The 19849-nt window shown below is 40.6% G+C and overlaps 1 long non-coding RNA gene across 1 annotated transcript in view; it reads left to right on the top strand.

Moving 5' to 3' along the window:
- Positions 1-19849, top strand: part of LOC109551580 (uncharacterized) — a 382304-nt gene that overhangs the window by 48786 nt on the left and 313669 nt on the right. Inside the window, exons 7-9 of the long non-coding RNA XR_004528378.2 lie at positions 1052-1179; positions 3845-3917; positions 11194-11254. This is a non-coding gene — a long non-coding RNA (uncharacterized lncRNA). The remainder of the gene's footprint in view (positions 1-1051; positions 1180-3844; positions 3918-11193; positions 11255-19849) is intronic.

Genomic DNA, 19849 nt, shown 5'->3' with positions numbered 1-19849 from the left:
CACGTTTAGATCTACAGTCCCTCTGGGACAGGTTTTTGTGTGTGTATAATATGAGGTAAGAATAAAGATTTACTTTTTTCCATGGCTATCCAATTGACCCAGAACCATTTGTAGAAAATTCTATCATTTCCCCAGTGCATTGCAGTGAGTGGCCCCTTTGTCCTAAATCAAGTGACCTCATATGTATGTTTCAGTTTCTGAATTCTATTCTGTTCTGTTGATATTTATGGCAATCTATACTGTCTTAATATATCTTTATAATAAGTCTTGATATCTAGAATGTAAATTATCCAGCTTTTTGTTGTGGTTCAGGATTGTTTTCGTGATTTTTGCCTCTGCCAAAATTCATTTGTCAATTTATATATATATATATGGGTCTGCTAAGGATTTAAGTAGGATTGTGTTCACCTATCACTAAATTTGGGGAGTATTGTTAGCATTACAATATTGAGACTTTCAATTTACGAACATGGTATAACTTTCCATTCATTTACATCTTTTAACATAGTTCTCCTAGTAATTCTGTAGTTTTCAATGCAGAGGTCTTGTAAATTTTGTGTTTTTTTAGGTTTATACCTAGGTATTGGATTTTTTTTGGGGGGGTATGCGGGCCTCTCACTGCCGTGGCCTCTCCCGTTGTGGAGCACAGGCTCCGGACGCACTGACTCAGCGGCCATGGCTCACGGGCCCAGCCACTCCGCGGCATGTGGGATCTTCCCAGACTGGGGCACGAACCCGTGTCCCCTGCATTGGCAGGTGGACTCTCCACCGCTGCGCCACCAGGGAAGCCCAAGGTATTGGAGTTTTTAAACATTTGTGATAATGTTTTCATGTGTCAACTTGACTAGAGTCCACTAGACTAGTCCTTCCTACACTGGACTAGTGATTCAGTCAGACACCAATGCTGTGAAGGTATTTTGTGTATGTAATTAGTTATTGTAATCGCTGGACCTTGAGTGAGGGAGATTACGTGGATAATCTGGCCCTCCTGGGCCCGACTGTATCAGTTGAAAGGACTTAAAGTCAGGACTGACTGAGGTTTTCCTTTCAGAGAGAAGACATTCTGCTCCTGGATGACGGTGTTGGCTTGTGCCCACGGAGTTTCATTCTACTCATGATGCTTCTGTCCTGATGGCCTGGCCTGTGGATTTCTGGCTTGCTGATTTAGCCCTCACAAATGTAAATCAATTTTCTGTAATAACTTATCTATCTATCTATCATCTATAATCTACCTATCTGCTTATCTATCATCTATCTCCCACTGGTTCTTCTTCTCTAATGGAACACTGACTGATACGGATTTTGATACTAGAAGTGGTTCCAGAAGAACGGGAGCTTAAGGATGAGTTCTCTGAATTGGTACGAGGCCGTCCATGGAATGATATAGCAAAAGAATTACTCAAATTATTGCCATTGTATGTCCCTGATCATATACCACTACCTCAGAAAGATTAAAATACTTTACTCAAGGTCACTAGATACTGGGGAGCAGAGGGGCTCTAAGACCAAGGTCTTAACAGCTATGCTATGCTGCCTCCCCATAAAACACTGGGATTTAATTAGATATAAATTAAAGCTTTAATATTCATACTCTGTGTGATGCTAAATGTCTAAGCATCTTTTAAATGACTTTCCCCCCATTTTTGTGTTGTTGGGAAGAATATACGGTTTGGGGGATGTTGGATATGAGGAAAAATAGAGTGGGATGGTCCAGCATTTTCTGATAAGGTTTGGAATATTTTGTTCTATTCAAATCCTCATCTACTCATTTCTCAGTGGCTCAATTTCATTCTTCTGATGTCAAAGACCATAAGACTTTGCTCATATTCAGAAGCCAAAGAGATTTAAAAGCCAAAGAGAATGCATTTAAAAAAATTTTTTGCTTGTTGTTTACAGCTGCCTAGTATTTATGAGTCTTCTCTTCTTGGAAGTGAGAATGAGCTCTGGTGGCTCTAATGGACTTGATTTCCTTGGTCAGCACGGGCAGAACATTTTTGCACAGATGTTTGCAGGCATAATACCTGCTGCATTTTAATGTTTACGGAGATTGAAGGGATGTGTGAGCTGAATGCACCCTTGGCGAACCTTCAGTCCTAATCCCTAAGGGAACCAGGAACTGAATGAGGTCTCCGCCACCTGTGAGCAAACACATCCAGAGCAGACCTGGGAGGGATCAGGGCCAGACAAGCTGAGCACAGAGCTTGGTCCCCTGGAGAAATGTTTGGTCTTTCTAATCCTAAAGTATGGGGTTTAATGGAGTATGGAGAATCCGTTAGGAAAAGAACAGCCTAAAGAAAAAAGGGGGAGCAAGGAATGGCAAAACTGGGTTCCACACTCCAACTGAATTTAAAGAAAAAAATGTATGGGAGTAGAGAAAACACAAACCCAAAGATGTAGCCAGGAGGGACCAGGGAGAGAGACAGCAGTGCCCATTCTGCTTTTCGATACTGCATCAGAAACATTTCTGGCTCTTTCTGTATGCCTCAGATATAATAAACTTGAGGTATTCTCTTGGGAGAAACATTTAATTAATTAAGGTGCATTTTTTGCTGATCTAGGAATTTGCAGAAGGCTGTGAGAGTATTTGTATTTTCATATCTCCCACAAATCTAGCGAGATGGAGTTGTCTTTCCCATTTTCCAGACAAGCTGAGTCCAGTGACTTGTCTAAGAGCCTCAAGTAGCCTGAGAGAAACATCTCTTGACTATTTCTCAAGTAGGCACTTGAGGAAATCATGAGCACTTATATTTCCAAAATACAGTTTTGTGCGTCTTTTCGTTTTTCTGATTATCAAATAGTATTTTGAGGTAGGCAAGGCAAGGGTTGTGATGGAAAATGTGCCTGGCTGAAGAAACCAAGGCTCAGAGAGTTGGAAGACACCAATTTTCAACCTTGGAAGCCAGAGATCTTGGGCCACATCCATCCCACTCCCCACGCAGCACAGAACTACTTAAACGCTGGGACTTTCACCTCTTTGCCTTTACCAGCCCCTCTCCCTGAAATATCCACCTTTAACTCCAACTCCTGAGCTAGATGTGGCTTCACCAGGAGCCTGGAGGGGATCCTCCACCCTATAACCATCGGGCTTTTGGGAGAAGGCTCAAGGCTCAAGGTCACGGCAGCTGGAGCTGAACCTGGGCTGGTGCCTGTGTGGCTCAGATCCACCTGGAGCTGCTGGAAGAGGAGCCTGCAGGACGCCCACCAACTCAGAAAAAGTGACTGTCCTTCCAGGGGGCAGGGAAAAAAAACTATTTTGTGAATAGTAATGTAAGAACATATCTGACTCCATATTGGATCTATTCCTTTTCCTTTAACCTTTGTGCTTTGTTGCTCAGGCTTGGGCATGTTGGCTCTGCCCCTTTTGTAAAAGAATGTTGCCTATAGCCTGAAATATATGGGATAGCCTATTCTCAGGGCTCTGACCTTTAAGAGTCCCTTCATACAGAGATAAAAAGCACCACAACAGAGAATAACATTTGTCTTGTTGGAGGTTTACAGGAACATCGTGACCTGACCTACTTGGACAGCTGCAAGATCAAAGGATTCTGACGCCAAGAAATTTGCAACAACTAACCACGCCCTCCCTCACCTTGCCTTTAAAAATGCTTTGCTGAAATCCTTTAGAGAGTTGGGGTGTTTTGGGCAGGAGCCGCTTTTCTCCTTTGCATGGCCCTGCGGTAAACCTTTCTCTGCTGTTTGGCCTCACTGTGCGTCATGGGGCACATGAACTTGCGTTCAGTAACAGGAAGCCCTTGATAGGCTTACCGTGTCCTACAGGTTCACCAGGTGAAAGTAATCCAGCCGTACTTGCCTTTGAGAGGTCCTCTGTTTTCTTCCTTAACAGAACCATCTGCTGACCAGTCTGCGGTTAAATGAAACATCCGCTTTGCTTTCCTCTACCAATGGACTACAGAGAGGTAATAATAATAGTTGTCATTGATTGAGTGCTTCCTAGGCTAGGAAGTGATTTACTTATATTGCTTCATTAAGACCTTTGAGGTTATTTCAAAATTACAGAAGGGGAAAACGAGACTAGGCAAGGTAAATGGAGGTGCCTGAAGTTATCTACTTAGTAATGAGCCAGAGCAGGGCCTGGGCATGCCACGTAGAAGTCTGATGCTTCTTAATTCCACCTACTTTGAGCCAGGGCAGGAAGGAAGGTCATTTAATACGGTACTTGGAAACTGGTTTTGCCCCACTAAAGACGCCGCGATTGAACTTTCTCAGGGAACAAGCCCGGTCCTGCTTGCCTTCTATTAATTACCTGTGCAGACAGCCTTGCACTTTAATATTGCCTCACACCTGAGACTCTCCCAAGGTTATTAGACTGCATCCTAAGGTGAGGAAAATTCTTTCTGAGCATTAGTGCTTAACGGTCTTCAGCTCAAAGCAACTGAACCACTTACAGTGTTCTCTTCTGGGCCTCAGGAAAATAAAGATAAATTAGAACTGTCCCTTATTCTCCAGGAGCTTTTAGATTTGGAGGGACCATCACCTTCAAACGAAGCAAGTAGACATCCTAGATAGACACTAATATGTGACAATAAATAGAATAAGTAATGCAAATAAAAGAGAATTGTAAAAACGGGACAAAATGTACTGTATGATGTAGAGCAACGATCAGTCGAAAAGTATCAGGTAGGATTAGAATCGTACCAAGCAATGTTTGGTAAGTGTATTTCCTCTGATATTAATGGTAACTTTGTCTGAAAGAGATCATTTGTTCCACAAGAGGCACATTAAGGTAGTGTTCACATTGTCACTTAATTTAAATATTTTCGATAATGGATTTAGGAAGAGGTGGTCAAGAAAAGCCAATCATACAATTTAATGTTTCTGAGTAAAGTCAGATATAAAGTATTGTTTCTGAGTCTAAGCACTTAATAAATGAATACAAAACATTAATTCTTAGGATAGTTATTGGTATGTACTAGGAATTCACCAAATGTTCGATATTATTGCTATTATCTCTTCGATGAAGCAATGGCTTGTGTTTTAGTTAGTGGTTCAAATGAATGTTATATAATGTATAATGTTTGGTGATTGAGTTTGATTTCACACAGGCTGTTTTTAATTGCAAAAAATTTTTACCTTTTCCATTGTGTATTTTTGTCAGCAAAAGTAGAGTATTTTGGGAGAAATGCATAGCTTTGTAGCTCGGCTCAATAACTATACCCCCTCAGGTATTTACTGGTAGTTACTTCACAAATCCGTACATTTTCAAAAGAACAGATATCCTTTTAAGTAATTCAAAAATGTTTTCTAGGTACTTGTTTATATTCAAAGTCTGTTATCTTGCATGAACATTCCCCAAAACATGCACCAAGCATTTTTCTCATATTTTGAGTTGTCAATATGAAATGTTCTTAAAATTTCCCACAGCATCAGTTTTCTTTGTAAGTTTTTTTTTTTGTGTGTGTGCAGTAACGCGGGCCTCTCACTGTTGTGGCCTCTCCCGTTGCGGAAGCACAGGCTCCGGACGCGCAGGCTCAGTGGCCGTGGCTTACGGGCCCAGTCGCTCCGCGGTATGTGGGATCTTCCCGTACCGGGGCACGAACCCGTGTCCCCTGCATCGGCAGGCGGACTCTCAACCACTGCGCCACCAGGGAAGCCCGCTTTGTTAGTTTTTCAACACATTTCTTATGCTTTGATAACAGATAATGTCTTATTCTGCAATTACTTTCAAGAAAATGACTTGTATAGTTTTGTACCTTTAACTCATATTAAAACTACGCTAGGGCTTTCCTGGTGGCGCAGTGGTTGAGAGTCCGCCTGCCGATGCAGGGGACACGGGTTCGTGCCCCGGTACGGAAAGATCCCACATGCCGCGGAGCGGCTGGGCCCGTGAGCCACGGCCGCTGAGCCTGCGCGTCCGGAGCCTGTGCTCCGCAATGGGAGAGGCCACAACAGTGAGAGGCTCGCGAACCGCAAGAAAAGAAAAAAAAAAAAAACTACACTAACAAGCTGGTTGTCACAGGGAACTATCTTTGTGTCAAACTGAATGTAGCATTTGAAGAAGCCAATTACAATGAGAAAGGTTCCATACCTGAGCAATACTGATATTCAGTTGTGGAATTACCTGCCCAGGTAGTATTCCCAGCCATTGTTGTCTTGATGAAATGAATTGCATTTTGTGGAAGCTGAGCTATTCGGACCATTACTTCCACGGTGAGGAAACATTTTTGAAAAGTTCTTCAATAATAAGAAAAACATGAACTAAACAGGTAGATGTAATAGAGTGGAACAAATTACCTATCATGATAAATTTGCTAGCAGTCCCTTCCTTGGAAAGGTATTTGTATGTGTTATTTGCATTCCTTTCTGTATACTTAAAGGCCATATTATGAAAGTAGTACATTCTCATACAAATTTGGAAATTGTTGAAAATAATTAAGAAAAGAATCACCAACCTATTCACGGACGATCCCTGTCAACATTTTTTATGTATATCTTTTGATTTCCTGTGCATATTACAAAATCATTGCAGTATGTATGTATTGTTTTTTATCCTTTTGTCTGGCTTTTCTAGAATTTCATCTAAAGGGAATATGTAGTCTTTTGTGTCTGGCTTCTCTCACTTAACATAAGCCTCTTGAGAACATCTATGCTATTGCTGAACAATATTTCATTGTAAGGATATACCACTAATAGTTTATCCCTTCATCAGTTGATGGGTATTTGAGTTCTTTCCAGTTTTTGACAATTATTAATATGAATAAAGCAGCTCTGAACTTGAGTACAACTCTTTGTATGGTCACATTTTCATTTCTCTTGGATAAGTACTTAGGAGTGGAATTGCTGGGCCATATTGTATGTGTGTATTTGAATTGATAAGAAAACCTGCCAATTTATTTTCCAAAGTGGCAGTTCTATTCTGCATCCCCACAAGCCATGCATAAGAATCTAGTTGCTCGACATCTTCACCAACACTTGGCATCTTCTGTTTTTAGAAAATTTTCTTTCTTTTAGCCATTCTAGTGGGTATCTAGTGGTTTTAATGAACATTTTTCTAATGACTATTGATGTTGAAAATTTTCATGTGCTTATTTGTCTTCCTTGTGTCTTCTTTAGTATCTTTTGCCTTTTTTATTGGATTGTTTGCTTTTCTTATGGAGTTATAAGAATTTTTAATATAGTCTGAATATAAGTCCTTTATCAGATATATGTTCTGAAAATATTTTCTCAGTCTGTAGCCAACCTTTTCATTTTCTTAGCAGTACCTTTGAACAGCAAATTTAGCAAATATTTTCAGTTTTGATGAAGTCTATTCTATCAAGTTTTTCTTTTTGAGTCCCAGTTTAAAAATATTTGCCTAACCTAAAGTCAGTAAGATTTTCTTCTAGAAGTTGGATAATTTTAGGTTTTATATTTGAATGTATAATCCATTTTTGTTTTGTTTTGTTTTTTTGTTTTTTTTTTGCGGTACGTGGGCCTCTCACTGTTGTGGCCTCTCCCGTTGAGGAGCACAGGCTCCGGACGCGCAGGCTCAGCGGTCATGGCTCACAGGCCCAGCCGCTCTGCGGCATGTGGGATCTTCCTGGACCGGGGCACAAACCCATGTCCCCTGCATCAGCAGGCAGACTCTCGACCACTGCGCCACCAGGGAAGCCCTATAATCCATTTTTGAAATAATTTTTAGATGTGACGTGAGTCAAGTTTTACCTTTTTGCATATGGATATTCAATTTTTTCTTACACCGGTATTGACAAACAAAAACCAAATGGCTATAGATATGTGAGTCTCTCTGTGGATTCTTTATTGCATCCATTTAATTTTCTACACTGACACCATAGTACACTTTCTTACTGTAGCTTTTCAATAAGTCTTGAAATCAGGCCATGTTAGTCCTCTAAATTTGTTGTTTTTCCAACATTGTTTTGGTTATTCTAGGTCCTTTGTATTTATGCATGAACTTTAGAACCAGCTTTTGAACTTTGTCAAAAAAGAATTTTTATCCAGAATGTAAGAGGAACTCTCAATATGAATATGTTTTTTACCTGGAGTGGGGCTGGAGCACCTCTCTTTCAAGCTTATCCTCTATTCCTTTAGCACTTCTGTCCAATGCAACTCTAGGTTGTTTGTACAAATATGCTCATTATGTTAGAAGTCCTAGCCTATTTCAGATAGTTCTTAAAACATTTAGAAATGTGAGTACACTTTTGATGCTGAGTCCTCGATCCTGAAAGTAATGGGGCATGTCAGGCCATAAGGCAATCAGGATCCCAGTGTGTCACATTAAAAATAGGATGGGTCTTTTTGAGCAGATGCCAGATCTAGATTCTGCTAATCATTGCTGCAACCAGAAGTCAAAGGATTCTTTCTTGCACAGGATGTACAAAGAACTGCAGTTCTTGTAGCCACAACGTGGATACCCAGAGCACTCATTATCAGCCTTGAGAATATAGAACAGTGTTACAATGTCCCGGCCTTCATGGCGGCAGCTGTGGGTATGGTCCTCTCTAAACTGAACCTTTGTTCCTCATTATAGTTATATTGTTCCAGAACTTGGATCCATTTTTTAAGCCATCTTTTTTTAGTGCTTCTCTCTTGTTGGATTCTTTTCCTACAGATAGAAGCTACCAGTTTTTTTTAGATTTTATGCCGTGCTCTGTTTAGCATGCGTATTTTCAGGCATATATCATATTTGTCGATCAGATCTTGACAATTAAAAGGCATTTAAATGATTAGATTCTGATTATCAAAATTCAAGCCCTTGAAATAGGACGCCTGAGCTAATGCATTCCACATTCCAGCATCTCATTTGCCGATCAATGTATTCATCAGAATCAGTGATGAGAGCATATTATATACTTGTCAAAGTAAACTTATTAAAAATACATTAGTTCTAAATAAAATCTTGTATTGATTTGTCATTTCTTTTATTAATAGAAAACTTTACACCTGCTCTCAAATCCTCAAATCAAAAGGTATCTGTTTCTCAAACAGATTGAAGTTCAATGATGAGTACAATTCCTCTGTGTGTGTGGGCGAGAGGATACTAGCTCATCAGCATGCACCACTGGCATGCCTTACATTCAGAAAAACAAAGATGAGAGCAGCTATGGAGAGCAATTGATATTCCTGCACAGGTTGGAGTTGATATGCAAATGGATAAACACAATGTTACCATTCTCAGGAAGCTATATGAAATCACAGCAGCAGAGGTTTGATACTGTATTTCCTTCTGTTTTAGCTCTGTGGTCATTTCAGAAACTGTGAAACTAAGAATCTCTAAGAGATGTATTAAGGGATTCCAGCCCCCAGCAGAGAACTATGTAACAATTAGCAACCACAGAAAAAGGAAACAATAAAGCATGTAACAATACAAGGAGGGTGTTACAAAATGGATTTACCAATGCTGCTGTGGTATTAGTTCAGTATGACTTTGTTACTCACTATTATTAACATAGTGCTTACCGACCTTTTAAGATCGGTAAACTGGTCTAGAGCTAATTAGGTAATAGTTTCTTTTTTTTTTTTGCGGTATGCGGGCCTCTCCCTGTTGTGGCCTCTCCCGTTGCGGAGCACAGGCTCCGGACGCGCAGGCTCAGCGGCCATGGCTCACAGGCCCAGCCGCTCTGCGGCATGTGGGATCTTCCTGGACCGGGGCACGAACCCGTGTCCCCTGCATCGGCAGGCAGACTCTCAACCACTGCGCCACCAGGGAAGCCCAAGTCCTTCCCTTTATTAGGAAAGAAAAATCTTTAAGTAGCTTGTCCAATTCCTTTGTGTTTGTGTATGCGAGAAGCTCTTGCAGACTTTCTCTTAAGCTCAGTGGCCTGATCAGGATCTCATGGGCACTGGTCACATGGCCAACCTTAGCTTAAAGGAGGCTAGAAAGCCAGTATCCTGATTTTTTGTCTTTATAGCGGGAGGAAAGCAAGACAAGAGAAGGGGATTTGGGAATGGTTGTTGTGTCTGCCCCGACTGATCTTCTCATTTCTCTGTTTATTCAACCTTCAAGACAGGCCCACTGAACTTTTAGCTCTTAATCATTAGCTCTTCATAGTTTTGCTCCCTTATGCTCTTGGCTGTATTTTTCTGTGCATGTGTTTTTTTTCCTTAGTATTTCTCCATCACTGATGGGATAAAGTCCCAGTTCCAGATCATAGCATCTGAGACCCTTTGTGCATGGCCCCTACCCCCGACTCCAGCTACCTCAACTTCTGTTTCCTCAAAGATGCTGCTCTTCCATCATGTGGACTCTCTTACTGTTTTCTAAAAGTGGCATTCTGTCTTCAGGCCCTTGTTGCCTCCAATACATAACATTTACCCGTTATTCAAGATCATCTCAATCAATATTTCTTCTGGGAAGCTTTCCCAGAAGGCCATCCTTCTGATTAGTACTGACCATGCTGCGTCATAATGGTTTTTTCACATTCCTACACTCAAGGATTTCTTGGTCTAGTGGGACAAAGGGAGTTGGGAACAGTGCCTGGCACAGGGTAAGCATGTAAAAAATGTGCAGTGTAGGAGACTGAAAGCCTGATGAGGAAAATAAGTATCTTTTAGTTTTTCCCTCGCAACAGCCTAACACGGTTAATAATTAATGACCCAAGATAAGTTGTTAGAACAAACTAATTTGATTAGTTGATTGAGCAAATGGGCAAAAACCATTTTTTAACCTTATAATATCAATTGAGATTAATCATCATTTTGGCTATTATATAAGTTACCAATTGCCCTGTTCACAATATAATGAACATGGTAACTCTTTTCCTATCTCCTCTCCCAAGTATGTGCTTATGTGTGTTGGTGTGACTTTATTACCTGTATTTTTCTTTCTCTGCTTCTAATTTCTCCACCATTAGTAATGGCAGTTCCATATCCCTCACTGTTCATCTGTTCACGTCTGATTAATATTATCACCAGGTATAAGACTCGTCTCTGCCTCAGTGGAACAGGGGCAGTCTTTGTATAGAAAGCAAGGATAAATCTAAGGATTCTCACACAGAAGTCATTTAACATTCATAGCACTGACCTCTGGTAAGCAGATTTTGTGTGCAGTGCCATGAAGATTCATTGAGGGATGAAGAATTATTTTTTTTCCCACAGTAAATAACCTGAAGACTACTTAGTTCCCTTACAGACTTTTCATTCCATTAAAAAATGACAATACTGAATTCGCATCACTTAATACATACTAATATGGATCTCAGAAAATTCTCAGATTCGTTTTACCCTTTCCCACAGGATTTGAGCATCTACAGAGCATCTGTAGAAGTTGACAGAGACTGACCATCATGTAATACTGGTGAGTTGGCTGGCTTGCTAGGAGATAAGAGTCTCTTCAGTATAAGAAGGGGTACCTGAATCCTGACAGAGATAAAAATTTTAAAAAAATTATATCTTTAGATACATATTTATTTTTATTGAGATATAATTGACATATAACGTTGTATTGGTTTTAAGTATACAATATAATGATTTGATGATTTGCAATGATTTATATATTGCAAAATGATCACCACAATCAGTTTAGTTAACATCCATCACCACACATAGTTACAATTTTTTTTCTTCTTTTTGGTGATGAGAACTTCTAAGATCTATTCTCTCTTCAACTTTCAAATATATAATGTTGTTAATTATAGTCACCATGCTATACATTACATCTCTAGGAATTACTTATCTTATAACTGGAAGTTTATACACTTTGATCACCTTTACCTTTTCTTACATTCTCCTCTTTATTTTTATATTCGTAATATTCATACACTTTTATGTTTGAGCATCTTGGAAATACAAGCCTGTGAAATGGGGCTCACTTAGGGCCATATTAGATAGTAAAAACAACAACCAAAACACCTCTTCTGCCTTTTGATTTAGTTTGGGCCATTTACAGAACAAAATTGGGAAGCAGGTGAAGTTTTACTATCCTTATTCTTTCAGTAAACACTTATTTAGTGGTCACTGGAAAAAAAAAACACATCCTCTGGGGATTAGTCAGATGTGAGATTGAAGCCATATATTGTTGCATGACTTTGGGGAAATTGTTTAGCTATTTAGAACCTTGGTTCCTACATCTAAAAAAGGACTTGTGACCCTTATCTTAAGGGTTGTGAGGCTGGGACACTCAAGGTAAGTACTCAATAAATGCTGCCCATTACTGTTAGTATTATTACTGCTGTTACTGGCTCTAACGTGCCTCAAGAACTATGTGAGATAAGGCACAGCCCTTCCTCAAAGGAGCTTTTTACTCTACTTGGGGTAGAAGACCAAAAACAGCTAATAATACCATGATACAGCATAATTCTAGGGCAGTAATAAAGGTATAAACAAAATGTTACAAGATGAGACAATGGGTACATTTGGACCACATGGAGACATCAGAAAAAAACTCCATGACGAGGAAGAATCTGTGATGAGCCTTCAGAAATGAGCAGGCTCTTAGCAGAGAAAGGGGGAAAGGGACTGATCAGCATTACCCCAGCCTGCTCTTCCTTTAACCTGTATATGCTTACAATGGCTTCCACTACATTCTTCCTCCTTTTTGTACCCAGTACCTGCCTCCGAAAACAATACAAGACTATTGTTTGAGGGGAAGCACTCTATTATTACATTTGTGTGTAACTCTTGTGTGGAAGTCATGTGGAAGGTTGTATGGTTAAAAGGTGCTGTTGTTTTGTGTTCTGTTTGTAAAGGGCAGGGACCTACTGGATTTAAGTGAGAACCAGTCACCTTGAAAGGAGTGTCTCAGGCTGGACAGTCAGAAACCAGAGAGTCACATCCAGGGCAGCTGCAGGATGATTCTCTTGGTTTTACGCATGAACTTAACCAGATATTGGCGAGGTACTCTCCTTACAGAATAGGGTGGGTATGGGGAGTTAGGAATCCCAAGCAACTTAACCTGGAAGCTGTGGGCATCCTTTGGGGCTCTGCGTGATCCAGGTGTATGCGCCTAAGGTCCTGCACACCTGGGTTTGGAGTCCAGCTTTGCCATTTACCAACGGTTGACCTTGGGCGAGTTATTAAATCTCTCTGCATCTTGTTGTACCATTTATAAAGCGTGAAAAATAAAAGCTCCCTTATATGATTGATGTGAGAATGAAAGGACATAGCTCCTAGGCATGGAAACCTCCTAGACAAAGAGTCCTAGACTGTTCGTTCTCTTTCTTCCTTCCATTTCTTGTTTCCTCCATTTCCCCTGCCCTCATCAGCATTGAACTTTAATATAGAATAAAGACTTGAGTATGCTAGTCAGTATCAGCTATGCTAAGAGACACTGAGAAAAGAGGTTTTAGTCATGCGTGGCCTAGAATATCAAAGGGGAGCATGGCATTTCTGGGGGTCAGCATGGGGGTGGCTATGGAAACTGAAAGAAGAGAACTTCAAAGAGGTGAAACTCTGGTGAAGGGTGGGGTGAGGGAGAACCAACACCCCGAGAGGCCAACCTTCTTCACTAGGATACTGTTCTTCCAGTGCTGAGTTTTAACAGCTCTACACTGTAATAAGGAGGAGCTGCCCCCCTACGGATATCCATCCCTTAATATAAAAGTGAGTAAACACATAGCTTCTTCCCAGTGACATTTTGAAATGAAAAACTTTGCCCCACGTGAAAGGAATTTTAGGAATTCTTAGGCAGTTTGGGAAAATTTCAGGGAGCAGGGGATGAGGACAGGCTTGGGTGACAGGGACATTTACTCTAGTCACTGGACTTAGAAGTTAGACATTTACTTGACCTAAATATAAGTGGCTTTACCGTCGTGGGGCAGAAGACCAGAAATTCCTGTATTTAAATTGCTCAGTCTCATTCGATGAGCCGTGATGAATGATATACACTAGCTAATTTGAGTGTCTTCTTACAGCCTGGCCTAATAATACTCTAACTGACATCATCATCTCTCAGTATTTAATTCTTCTTTACTTGGGTCTGCAAATGCAAAGTGAAAAAGAGAAATGAGACCAAAATGCTCTTCGGCACAAATATATGAAGCTAGAGTGGATTTTGGCCCAAATGATCCAGAGCATTGTCTCAATTCTCTGTCTTTTTAGCCCAATGGAGACAAGCTGTTGCCCTAATGGGAAATTAGGAATCAAGATGGAGCTAAACCTGGTTTGGAACTTGAAATGTGAAAATCACGGCTCTTTAGGGAGGAAAGCTGTATTAAAATTCAACTTCTATTTGACACATATATATCTTAGTTTCATGTTTGTGATGGCCATCTCACAAGCAATGTGCACATATCGTTCTAAATAACTAGATATAGGTGGTCTGCAGATGTTTGTGAGGGAATCACTTTTAGTTCTGTAAATGGTACTTATGGATATATGACAAGTCTATTGGGTTAGAGTTAGGAGGCCAACTGATTTGCAGTGATGCATGCATTGCTCTCAAAGTGAAAATCCTCAGCAGTGCTGAATGTACTTGGTCTTAATTCTTGTCTCACTAGTGACACTGGTGAGACAGATAAAAGGATGGTATTGAGAGAAGCGTGACATGAGACAAATATGTAGAAATATTGTTGCTTTTTGATATTAGTAATACTGTCCACAGGTCATTGTCTGCAAAAGCACTGACTCAACTCAAACTCACCAATAGTATCAGGAGAATTCTGGTCTCTCAGAATTAGCATTTAGGATATTTGCCTCATGGTTGAATGTCTGAAGTTGGAATTTAGGTAAGTTTTAAAAGCTGGGGACTTTTCTGAGATAGATACAATAACATTTTCAAGTCCACGGTTAAACAGTGGTCACTACACATCATATTCCAGGTTGGCTGAACTAGTGTTGTAAACAGCGTCAGCATCACCTCTGTATTCTAAGCCATGCTAATTGTGTTGTGCCGTTGAATGTTCATGTCTGAGTTCAGTTTGCCTTCCTTTGCTTTTAGAATGCACATGTACAAATTGTCAAAATCTTTCTCATTCTGTTATTCATTCTATTTCATTATTAAGTCTATTGGAAACAAAAAGATGCCATTGTTATTGTGATCAAAACAACTGGTTCCACATCTTGATAGTTACATCAGTCTTTCATGCAGGTGGAGGTGGAGGCTGAGTGAGTGGGTAAACCTATGCCATGAGAAATGTGTATGTGTATGTAATCAGATGCACATCTCACAACCAACAAATAAAAAAAACACATCTAAAAGAGAAAGAAAAGAAATGACACATATCTTGGTCAGCGCTAACTTTACCTATTTCTGCTGACTGCATTGTTTAAACTCTCTGCGAGAAAGCTCTGCCCCCAAGAATTGCTCAATACCCAGCACAGAGGACATTGTAATGGAAAAACCCGCCACATCGACCCCTGCTGAGGGGGTTGAGTCTAGCAGCAAAAGATGATAGTATTGATAGTCAGTATCTCCATATCATCCTCATATAGTCGTTGCTTCCTTTGCTAGATAACAAACAAGGCAAATTTCTGGATACATCTCTGAAGTTCTAGAAGGCTTTTCAGGGTGATGCAAGGTTGAAAACAGATGCACAGTTGGCAGTCAAGGAGAATGGAAAAACAAGAACGAAATGAATGAATGAACGCGACGGAGTGCTCTCTGTAGTCAGGAAGGAAGAGCAATTCATATGAACTTTCATTTCATGCCAGCTTCTACGTCAAGTTCCTTTCATTCATTTCACATAATCTTCACTACAACCAGGAAACGAGGCACGGAGAGGTTAAGCACCTGTCTGACGTCATATAGCCAATAAGTGGATCGTCCGATCTGCTGACTTCTTCACTTCGATCCAACTGCCTACCCGTAGTTTAGGGTTGGCATTTATATAGTTGATTTCATGCAGTACCTGACGGTAACACAACAGATGGAATGTTCTCGGATCACAACAAAAAGTCAATGAAGTTTCCTTCTGGTTCTACCTGCTAGGAAGTTATCACTGAGTGTCAGGGTTTACCCATCAGAGACATCAGTGAGCATGTAATAGGAAAATTTCACCTGTTGCAAAAAGCAACAAATGAAAATGGTCAAACGGGGAGGAGTGGTTTCTTTGTGTTATGTTAGAAGGTCAGAAGTGCCGGCGTGTCCTTCGTGAGCTCTGCCGTTTGAAGGTCTTCCAGTAACATCGGCAGGTCATTGTGTTTCCACGATTACTTCTTTCTAAGCAGTGCATGGTATAGTCATTGAAATACCCTTATTAATTCCAGGCAAGTTTACCATTATTTCAGAGTTTTTCCTTGTTCTATTTGATATTTCCTAATTAAGAATACCAATATGCAGTTTATATATAGCTTTTCATATTTACTCCATAGCATAACTTACTATGAATAGTATATTTTCAGCTAGACCCTTCTCCATGTCTATCATGTAAAACAAACAAAAAATCATAAGAAGAAAAACATGCCAGCAATGTGATCATTTTCATTAACAGTGGGCCTCTCTGCTTCTGTGTGATTGAGATGCAGTCCGTTTCTGTTGCACCTCTCATTTACTTCCAAGAAACAGTCCCAGTTGTCTAAAGAGTCAACACCTTCTGACAGGCACCATCTGGTCAGCCATTCATTAACTCCCACGGTGCTGCCTGTGAATTTGCCTCTCTCCCTGTGACCAGTGACACTGTTGAGAGCTGTTGTGGCTTAAAGCAATATTGCTTCCTTGTCTGGATCATCCAGGCATCACCAACCATGAGTCCTACAGGCAATGTTCTACCTGGCATGTGGTTTTGTTATATCACTAAGTGTAATACTTAATGACGTTTTGGAAATTTAAAGTTGATTACAAATAGCAAAAGAATTAAAGTTTTGAAGAGCGAGTAGGTCATCAATGATGAAAATTTTTGTTTGGTTTGAGGATGGAAAACAATGTAGAAAATTCTTCTTTGGGAGTACTTTTTTTAAAAAAATTCATTATTTTATTTATTTATTTTATGTTTGGCTGTGTTGGGTCTTCGTTTCTGTGCAAGGGCTTTCTCTAGTTGCAGCGAGCGGGGTCCACTCTTCATCGCGGTACACGGGCCTCTCACTATCGTGGCCTCTCTTGTTGAGGAGCACAGGCTCCAGACGCGCAGGCTCAGTAATTGTGGCTCACGGGCCTAGCTGCTCTGCGGCATGTGGGATCTTCCCGGACCAGGGCTGAACCCGTGTCCCCTGCATTGGCAGGCAGGTTCTCAACCACTGCGCCACCAGGAAGCCCCTGGGAGTACATTTTCTGAGAGGCGATTAACAAATAGAGAATCATGAGTTAGATTCATTTTCAGCTTACACTTAAAAATCCCTTTTGCTTTCTTGCTGTTGTTTTTTACTTTTATTATTCAGTTTTTCTTGGTTTTCATCCCTGTACTCAGAGGTCACGTGGACTAATAGAACGAAGAGAGAACATGAAGACACTGCAAGAATTTAAGTAACAACTTGTTACTGAATGTTTCTTAATTCTGGTTTTATCATTTGACAGTGGGACACAAGTCCCAAACCAACTCTTCCAATCTCCCATAGTTTCTAAAGGGCACAGTTTCTATGAATATCAAGTAAATAAGCATGTGAAAAAATAGATACTTTTCCACTGAGCATCTATTTTGAGGTACATAATATTATAGATGTTGGGGTACCAAAGTATAAGACAACTGGCCCACAAGGAGCTTGCAGTTCAGTTGGAGGGATGGACACAGAAACAAACAAAATGTGACAAACCATTAAGATTCCCCGAATCATCAAGGTCTGAGGAGCCCTGATAATATGAGAGGAATCCCACAGAGCGGGAGGGGGTCTTCTGGGCAGAGGGGACAGCATGTGGAAGAACGGAGATGAGATAATATGGTCCTTTTGAAACCTTTAAATAATTAAGACAATACCAGTTTTGGCAGAGGACCTGGCAAGACCTGAGCTATAAGAAGGGTCTGGTTCATGAACAGCTATGTATGCCACGCACAGCCATTGGCTTCTACCCTGTGGACAACAGGAGGGTGTCGGGGAGTTTTAAACAGGGGCATGAGATGATTGGAAATGACGTGAATGACTGTCGAGGGATGTTTGAGGAACGATTAGAGGGGACTGAGCCCGGATGTCAGAAACCCAGAAAAGAGTCTAGTACTTGCTAGAGATGCTGAGAAAGGAACTAGAAGAGTGGCAGTGAAGGTAAAGAGGAAGGGAACCATCAGAGGAATCGAGTATGCAAGAGCAAGGCTCGTGGTCATTGTAATTAATCCAGAAGATCCAGTGTCAGATAAATGTTCCATCATGTCTCAGGCTCATGTGTTTTGAATTCATTTTTTTCCCCTTCTAGTTTTCATATGGGGAAGATTTTCTTATTTATTTTGTAAGAGTTGTTTGATCCATCACGAGTCTTGGAAGGATTCTTCTGAAATTTTCGATGCCAAGAACGTTGCCAAGAACATCACATTTATAGAGTAATTCTCCTCCCAAACTTTGAGCTCTATGAGAGGTAGGAACTAGGTTCTCTTATCCTTTATTGTATCCTGAGCACAGTGTCTGCCATGTCATAGATGCTCAATAACTTCTTATTGAATGCATCAATGATCAATTCTGTAGTGCCACACAAACAAGATGCTCTGATAATCATAATAGTAGAAAACATTTGTAGAGTTCTTTTTTTTCCCTCCCCCCCCCCTTTTTTTTTTAATTTGGTTGCGCTGGGTCTTAGTTGTGGCTTATGGGCTCCTTAGTTGCGACTCGCCAGCTCCTTTGTTGTGGCATGCGAACTCTTAGTTACAGCATGTGGGATCTACTTCCCTGACCAGGGATTTAACCTGGGCCCCCTGCATTGGGAGCGCAGAGTCTTAACCACTGTGCCACCCGGGAAGTCCCTAGAGTTCTTATAAGTACCAAGCACTGGGATAAATGTTCTTTGTGTGCACTGTCTGATTTAATCCTTATAGCAACACTTTGTGGGTGTTGTTCTTATTCCCATTATGCAGATGAGGGACGTGAACCTTAGAAGTTACACAGCTGGTGAGTGGCAAAGCCTTGGCTCTAATCCTGGGTTGTTTAAAGGCAAAAACCCGTGCTCTAAACCACCATGCTGGATTTAATGACCCCTTGAATGAAGTGAATTCTGAAAATGACAATTTAAATAAGTTAATCCTTTCTTTCCTCCTTCCATTTCTATGTCTTTCATTCCTGGATTGTTCATATCATTTCTCAACACATATGCCTAGATTTTACAGGCACGGATGCTATCTTCCCTTCCCTCTCCCATGCCTTCTCTCCTTCCACTTTAAATGATGACATGTAGTCAAGGTATTGAAGCAAATGGGCTGAGTGGTTAGATATATGGGTCTCCATCCCAGTGGAGTGATGATCTTACACATTTTCCTCTCTAGCCTCTCTCGTGTGGTGTCTGAGTCTTCGTAGATGCCTCCACTTCATCTCTCTAGCTCCCCGTATTTAATTCCCCCTTCACCATCCCTACAGGTTGATGGCTAAGGTGTGGGTGTATGTAGCACTTGTAGGGAAAGTCAGATAACAATAGATACTAGTAGTGATAAGAACAGCCAGCAAGGAAGGTCAGCTCCTTGAGGGTAGGGACGAGGTGTTATTTATCTTCTCCGTACATCACCTAGTTCACTCCCTGGCATGTAGAGGCACTTGATAAACATTTGCTGATATACCTAAGTGTGTATATATGTATGTGAGCCATCTTACAAGAAAACTCACTGCCCTGTTTTATTGTCTGTGCAATGTAATCGACTCTCTTCTTTATACATATATTCTTAACACAGTATTGAACATCAATATGTTCAACACAGATCAGTGAGCATTTTTTCCTTTCTCCTTTTGTGGTCTATCTCCTTCCTAATGAATTTATTCATTATAAACAGGGAACCATTACAAAAACAAACCTTTTACAAGTAGCAATGCAGGTATGGAGGTTTCCTCCCCTTTTTGGTCTCAAGATGAATAGCTGTACATACCACGTAGCTTCCTTGGTAAGCCATCTTTT

Source organism: Tursiops truncatus, chromosome 10 (assembly GCF_011762595.2).
Source record: "Tursiops truncatus isolate mTurTru1 chromosome 10, mTurTru1.mat.Y, whole genome shotgun sequence".
NCBI classification, from domain to species: domain Eukaryota; kingdom Metazoa; phylum Chordata; class Mammalia; order Artiodactyla; family Delphinidae; genus Tursiops; species Tursiops truncatus.
The sequence above is the reverse complement of the archived record's forward strand: the minus strand, read 5'-3'. Positions and strand labels throughout refer to the sequence as shown.